Raw genomic sequence first — 6,964 nt, forward strand, 5'->3', positions numbered from 1 at the left:
TTAATGATACAGAATGCAATTAATTCATGAGGTTTTCTGGGCATTTAAGCCCAGCAGGCCTGAGGCTGCCTTTGTTGGTCTGTTCAAGGTGAGGGTCAGGCCCTGGTTTTCCTGCAACAGAGCAATCAGGACTTCGGGCCAGGCTGTTTGCTCCGCAGGTGAAACACGGAAGACCGTACTCAGAGGCGGCCACGGGCATGGAGGACGGTGGGGCTCGAAGGAGCTCTAGTAACGGCTTCAGGCTAGAGGCCACCTGTGTGCCCCAGGGGCCGGCAGCTCTGCCTGCATGAAATGGGACCATGAGGGGGTCGCTCCCTGTCCTCAGTGTCTGTCCTTGGTCCTGGGGACAGCGGCCGTCCTCCACCTCCTTTCCCCACACTTTCCAAACAGACGCCCCCTCTCCCGGGTGCCCTCACCTGCCCACATCTTCCCCAGTCGCTTCCCAGTCCCCAGCTCACAGCTGAGCTCTCTCTTCCTTATGGACGGTCCTCAGAGGACAGGTCTGGGTCCTGTGTTCTCATGACTTGTCACTGTGCAGAGTGAGGCCCTGAGGTCATGGCCCCCAGGAGCACTGGAGGGCAGGCGGCCTCTTCCCACTTCCAGCCGGGAGCGGAGCACGGGCTCGGGCTCTGCAAAGACACAGGAGCAGCGAACTGGAGAGTCACGTGGGTGGCGGAAGACTGGCCCTCATCAGTCCCCATGGTTCCCATGGTTACGTCAGGGAGCCTGTCACCGGCCCTGAGGTAGTGAGCGCCAAGCCCCTGCCTCTCTGCCCGCCTTCTGGTCGACCCGTCAACACCTGACTTCGTGTATTATTTTTTTCAAGATTTTGTTTATTTGTCAGGGAGAGAGCACAAGCAGAAGGAGGGGGCAGAGGCAGAGGGAGAAGCAGGCTCCCCGCTGGGCAAGGAGGTGACGTGGGGCTCGATCCCAGGACCCAGGATCATGACCTGAGCCCAAGGCAGACGCTCAACCAGCAGAGCCACCAGGCGCCCCAAACCTCACTCAGTTTAAAGACGTTTTACTCAGTGTACTTTGTTGATCATTAACGGTGACCTCAGAGCAGGTGAGGGAGCTTCTCTGACTCCCCTGCTGTCTCCCTGAGGCCACCACAGCTGCGCGGCCACAAGGGCGGGTGCGAGTGATAGTGACAGCCCCCTAGACAGGCAGGACCTGTCTCCTGGGCAGAGAACCTCCTCCCACTGACGCTGGGAGCTTAGCAGGCAGCACCGGCCTTTCCCCGAGCTTGTGAGAACCCAGGGCCCGGGTGTGGATGCTGAGGTCAAGTTCATGCCCTTCCTGGGAATTTGGGTCGGCTCTTCAACCAGGCTTCCATCCCCTTCGTCCCCGTCCGTCCCCTCCTCCCCGTTGTCCCCCTCCCTGGTTTGAGTCTTTCTCCAGTCCTTGCGACCCCTTTCCCAAGGTAACAGGTAGCATTAATTTTATGCTCCACTGGATGATGCTGTCAAAGACTAATTTCACTCCGGAAAAATCAGGTTTGAAGCTACTTCCACTGGTTCAGACGTCCCATCGCTTCCAACATCAGAATTACACGTGTCTCAGAAGCTATCTGCGGTATGAATTTTGTGAAGTTGCGTGTGTGTGGTTGGATTTCCTTTTCTTTGACTGGAGTTCTTCCTGTTTCCTACATAAAAACTACTGAGGACCTAGTGTCTCTTATGATGAATAATTCCAGAATGGGAGAGCGGCTCCCGTCACCTGAGATCATTTCTACGCACACGGTAAACTCTCCCCGTTGTGAAACTGAAGGGCAACTAATGCACTGGAAAATCACCCGGGTTCTCCCTAAGTTCGGGGTAGTATTTGCAAATTATTGACCTAAAAGGTCACGTAGCTCTTTAAAATGCCTACCTTGTCAGAGAGGAGAGCCTCTCGTGGGTCTGATTTATTATGCTCTCTTCTTTCTTTTCCTTTAACCTCAGGTGATGATGGGAGAAGCCCCTGTTCCTGAACTCCCTTTCACCCGAGCACTATAGAAAAGACTGAAGATCTTCTAGAAGGAATAACCTTATATCATCTTTCTCGTGATTTGTGCAACCACTAAAAAAAAAAAAAAAGCAGATATTGATAAATTTAATTCTGATTTTTTTGTAAGAGAAAATTATGGGGTAAATGCCTGTAAAAAATATTTGACATTTTGGAAAATACATCTCTGCACCCAGTTTTAAAAGTAATCTATTTAGTGTTTCCAATAATCACATTAACGTTCATCACCTGAGTAGAAAAAACAAACAAACAAAAAAGATGCTACATTTTTCATGAAATGTTTATTTTCGTTTTTCATAACATTTAAAAATGTGGATAAGATCTAAAACTTGGCTATAGACTATCTGACAAAGACTTATATGGTCCAACAGGCAGGGATCACTAGGCAGTTTGTGCATTTTTCATAAGACTAAATTGTTGGTCAATGTTTAATAGAAAAACACTCCAGCATCTCATAATATTAGCTGTATGTTTACCAGTAAACCATCCCTATGACTTCTAAACACATGAAAATGTCGCTTCTATATTATTGGGCTGTCCACAGAGAATCAAGTTAGCATTAATGAAAATGTATAGTTAGAATAGAATAACTAATTATTTTAGACAATAATAGAATTCAAAACTACTTGACACAGAATTCTTGTATTTTTCTGGATATGATTATTCACCAGTGCAGCCGTGAAACTGCCATAAAAAATTAGACAAGATTATTTTGATAAGTACTGTAATCTGTTATTGCCATCATCCGTCATCACGACATTGGAAGGCACGCACGCAGTAACTTCCCCTTCCCATCTCAGGTTTCAGGCTGTATTTGCCTCTGCATGGGACTGTGAATTCCAGCACTTCACGTCATTATTATCATGAAATTATAGACTTGCTATTGTCTTCTGATTCGATCTTTTCAGATTGTCTTTGGGCTGAGCTGCAAACTCAGAACATTTCCCTTTAGGAATCATGGCCATGGTACCCTTCAGTGGGTCAGGGAAAGGCAGAAAGGACATCAGGGAGGGTAGCCTTGGCTTGTGGCAGACTGGAGCACACATGGTCCCATCCAAAAGGCAATCACGTTCAAGATGCTCTAACACCGTGAAACCGTCGGACAAGATGCCCCTGCCTGATGGCTCTGACGCTATGTCTTCCCAACTTTCCTGCACAAAGAGGCCCTTCCTTCCCTGTAACCTCCCCTGCCTAAGCCAGGAAAGAAAAGGAAAAGATAGAGAACAGTCTGGGGAAAATACAAATTCTCTGTTCTTTGTCCATCCATCCATCCAAGATGTTTATCTTCTCTCCAGGTAGAGGGATGCCCACCCCACTCCCATGATCTTCTGCTTTTCCTCGGACAGGATCGTGTTTCTCATGGTTTTGACTTCAGGCTTGGCCATGTTTGCTCTGGCCAATGGGAGGTGAGGGGAACCCACAGATGCCACGTCTGAACAAGGGCTTCTCCTTCAGCCATGAGCACAGACAGCCATGTCCCAGGGAGGGCTCGTCATGACTCTGGATTTGAGAATGAGGAGGACCTTCTGGGGAAGGGTCCTGCAGCTGGCCGGTGACGGGACAGAGAGCAAGCCTTTTGCACTCTAAACCGTTGGGGCACTGGGGTGTCTGCTGTGGCAGCACGAGCCAGCAGAAGACCGTTCGGCAGCGCCTGCCAGCTCAGGCCTGGAGTGTGCCTGAGCTCACAGCTGGTTCTAGGACCCTCCCCTTCAGGGCACATGGGAGAGCCCGGAGGACGGAGGTGGGTCAGAAAAGATTTCTTAAGACAGAAGGGATCTCACTGAGAATTCTGAAGCAGACGGTCGTCTTCATGTTCACAACAGACAACCATTCTTCTTCCAAAACATTTTCAGTGGCTGCTGCACAAAATAAAATCTTAAATCTTTCTCCTGGTAAGAGCCTTACAGAAACCCCTCCCTGCCCATCTAGCCTGATCTCCTACTAGTTCTTAACCTCCGTGCAAGCCAGAGTGACTTCCTCACAACCAGTCCCGTCCCCCTGCCTGTCTGCCTGAAATATCACGCCATCTCCAAACACATAAATCTACAACACCAAGGGAGGCCATTTTTCCAAGCAAGGTTATTATATGCTCAATAATGTTTCCTGGATTAATGGAAACTCACCCCTGGCTGAAGAATTGGCGGCTGCTCCTGTCACGGGCGTTCTAAATTCCTAACTCCTCTTGTTTATACCCAAACGATCAGAACTCACTCAGGTTACTGTGAGTTATTAGTTAACCTCTCACGTCCGGGCAGCCTGTCGCCTTCCACGCCGGGCAGCGCGGCTTCTGGTTGAGCGGTCGTGCTGCCCACAAACGTGGCGTCTGCGTCTTCCCTACCACAGACTTTGGGCATTTCCCGACGATCAGCCCTCTTCCCTTCGCTAATCCGCACGGCACGACTGAGAACTCGTTCTAGGTCCCAGAAAACCCCCAGAAACCTACCTAGCCGCCTTCCTAGCCCAGAGTGAATTAACTCTTTCTCTTTTATTTTAAAGCTATATTTATTGCTAAGAGTGTGTGTGTGTGTGTGTGTGTGTGTGTGTTAATTCCCAAAGAATTCGGTTACCTCGGGTCAAATACACCTGTCAAACTGGTGAACTCCACCATTCTTTCGATTCAGTAGATTAAACCAAAGAGTGAAAGAAGATACAATTTTCTCTCACACCTTGGGTTTCGGATTCAGCTTGTCAAATTTTCATTTCCTCTTGCGAGGCGAGGCACAAGAGTTATTATTATGCTTTCACGTTGACTCAGCACCCGTTGTGGCGCCACTTCCATTCGATTGTACGAACTTCGCTTTTTTGAAGCATTCCCTTGGCTTCTAATACAACGACTCCCTTTCTTATTCTAAGGCCAAATTCCTTGGCACTTTTCCTCAGCTTTTTCCGGGGATCTCAACATCTGGGCATCCAGCCACCGAGACTGCTGTTTTCGCTGGGAGCCTCGTTCCCCTTTATTGCATCCTCCGGAATGGATTCCCTCTCAATATCCTCGCTTCATTAAAAAAAAAAAAAAACAAAAAAAAATGACTATTCTTTATAAGATCATCCTAAGCCAAAGCAAGAGTATTTCTGGAGACTAAGAGGTTGTCTTTGTGGGCACAGGAAGGAGGAGGAGCACTTCCATCCTGAGCGCGGGGCCTGGGCTGCTCGGCAGTGACCCCCTGTGGCTGCTTGGGGCTGGCTCCCGCCCCTCCTGAGCATTGCTGTCCGCATGTAGGAGGCTGGTGTGTGTGTGTGCGTGTGTGCGCGTGTGCGCGTGTGTGCCCGTGGGGTGGGGAGCAGGGAGGCAAAGAAAGAGAGGGAGGGAGGGAAGGAGAGGGATGGAGGGAGGGAGAGGGAGGGTTTGGAGGCAGAGGTGGGAAACAGATCTCAGGATAAATTACAAGAACCTGAGAGGTATGGCTGTTTCCAGACTGATAGTTCCTCTCTCCCAGGGACCCAACGACAGAGCAGACGGCCCCTGGGGACTTAGGGTTGGAGGTTCATGAACACTGAGGCTCGAGCAGGTTGCCAAACGGCTCTGCTGGGCCGTGAGCTGGGAGGTGAGCTCCGCTGGGGAAACACTGCGGGGGTGGGGGGGGGCTTTGTGGAAGCCCCCGGGGTTAGTCAAGGACAAAGAAGGGGGGAGTGTGCATTCGCGGGGGAGAACTCATTAATCACGATGCACAGGTGAGACAATCAGCATGTCGTGTGCACAGGTCCGCACCCGCAAACACCACTCCCGACCCGGCCCGGTGCTCCCCGTGTCCGTGTCCTCCCTTCACTCCATCCAGCTGTTCTGGCTGTTTGTTCCGTCGCATTGGGTCCTCGTCCTTCAAACCCGAAGGCCTCAGCATCCCTAACTGCAGCCCAGCCCGGCACGGGAGCCCTTCTGGCGACATCAGGGGCCGGCGAGCAAGAGGAGAGACACAAGAATCTTGCCTGTCCGTTGCCTACTCAGGGCTTCAGCAAAAATCTGTGTGTCGGAGATAAAAGCTGGATTCATCCCGCTCTTCCACGAGTGAGGAGATCATAGGAGCTTGGAGGGTCATCACAACCTCCGCAGCCCTCCCCCGACCCAAAAGTCCGTTGCGTGCACGCCTGGCGTGTGACGGGGTAACCGCCGCTGACCTCGGCAGCTCGCTCCGCTCGGCTCGAGCAAACAGGCTTGAATTATCGCGCTCCTACTGCATAATGATCCCACTGTTATGACCCCGGTGTTCTGCAAAACCCAGTAGAACCATAATTGTTCGCGCCCCCGATCCCATTCATTACACTCGGCAGAGGTCAGTGTGAGCCGCGTGGCCTTTCCCTTGACTCCAAAAGAGATGGTCTCCTCTCCCGCTCGGCTGATGAGATGGTAAATAGCGTCCGTCCTGGCCACGCATTTGTGACATGGAAAAGAAAATCAGCTTCACCCTGAGATCTGTTGATCTGTTTTCAGCCATAAGACAGAGCTGAGGAGAGCAGTGGTGCGCACCCTCTGGTGACCAGGAGAGACACTTAAAATATCAGGAAATTATTTGTCTTCGGAAAAGAGCATGATTCCTGCCAACTTACCTTATGATTCATTCCGTGAGACACAGACAATGCCAGAACCCGAGAAGGCAGGAGGCGTCATCATCACCTAAGGGCACACGGGCGGGGGGGGGGGTTGAACCTACACTTGAGCACACCTGCACGACCACACGCGTAAGCCCCCCGCACGCCGGAGTTTTGATTTGATCGCCGTTCGTCACGGCTCCGAGAGCTGAGGTGTGCGGATTCACTGTGGGATGAGAGATCAGCCAGACAGCTGAATTTCACTTTTAGTTTTTTTTTTTTTCTAGAGAATGTTTGGATGGATAACTTGCAAGGAAAACAGAGCCCAAAAACTTAGGAGGAAAAACCCCAAAGTTGTATATATCTAAAGTCAATACTATGTATTGGGCCCAGAGCGAGGTTTACAGAAATCCTTTCTTTCTCTTTAAAGGGT

The sequence above is a fragment of the Meles meles genome, chromosome 7 (assembly GCF_922984935.1).
Source record: "Meles meles chromosome 7, mMelMel3.1 paternal haplotype, whole genome shotgun sequence".
NCBI classification, from domain to species: Eukaryota; Metazoa; Chordata; class Mammalia; order Carnivora; family Mustelidae; genus Meles; species Meles meles.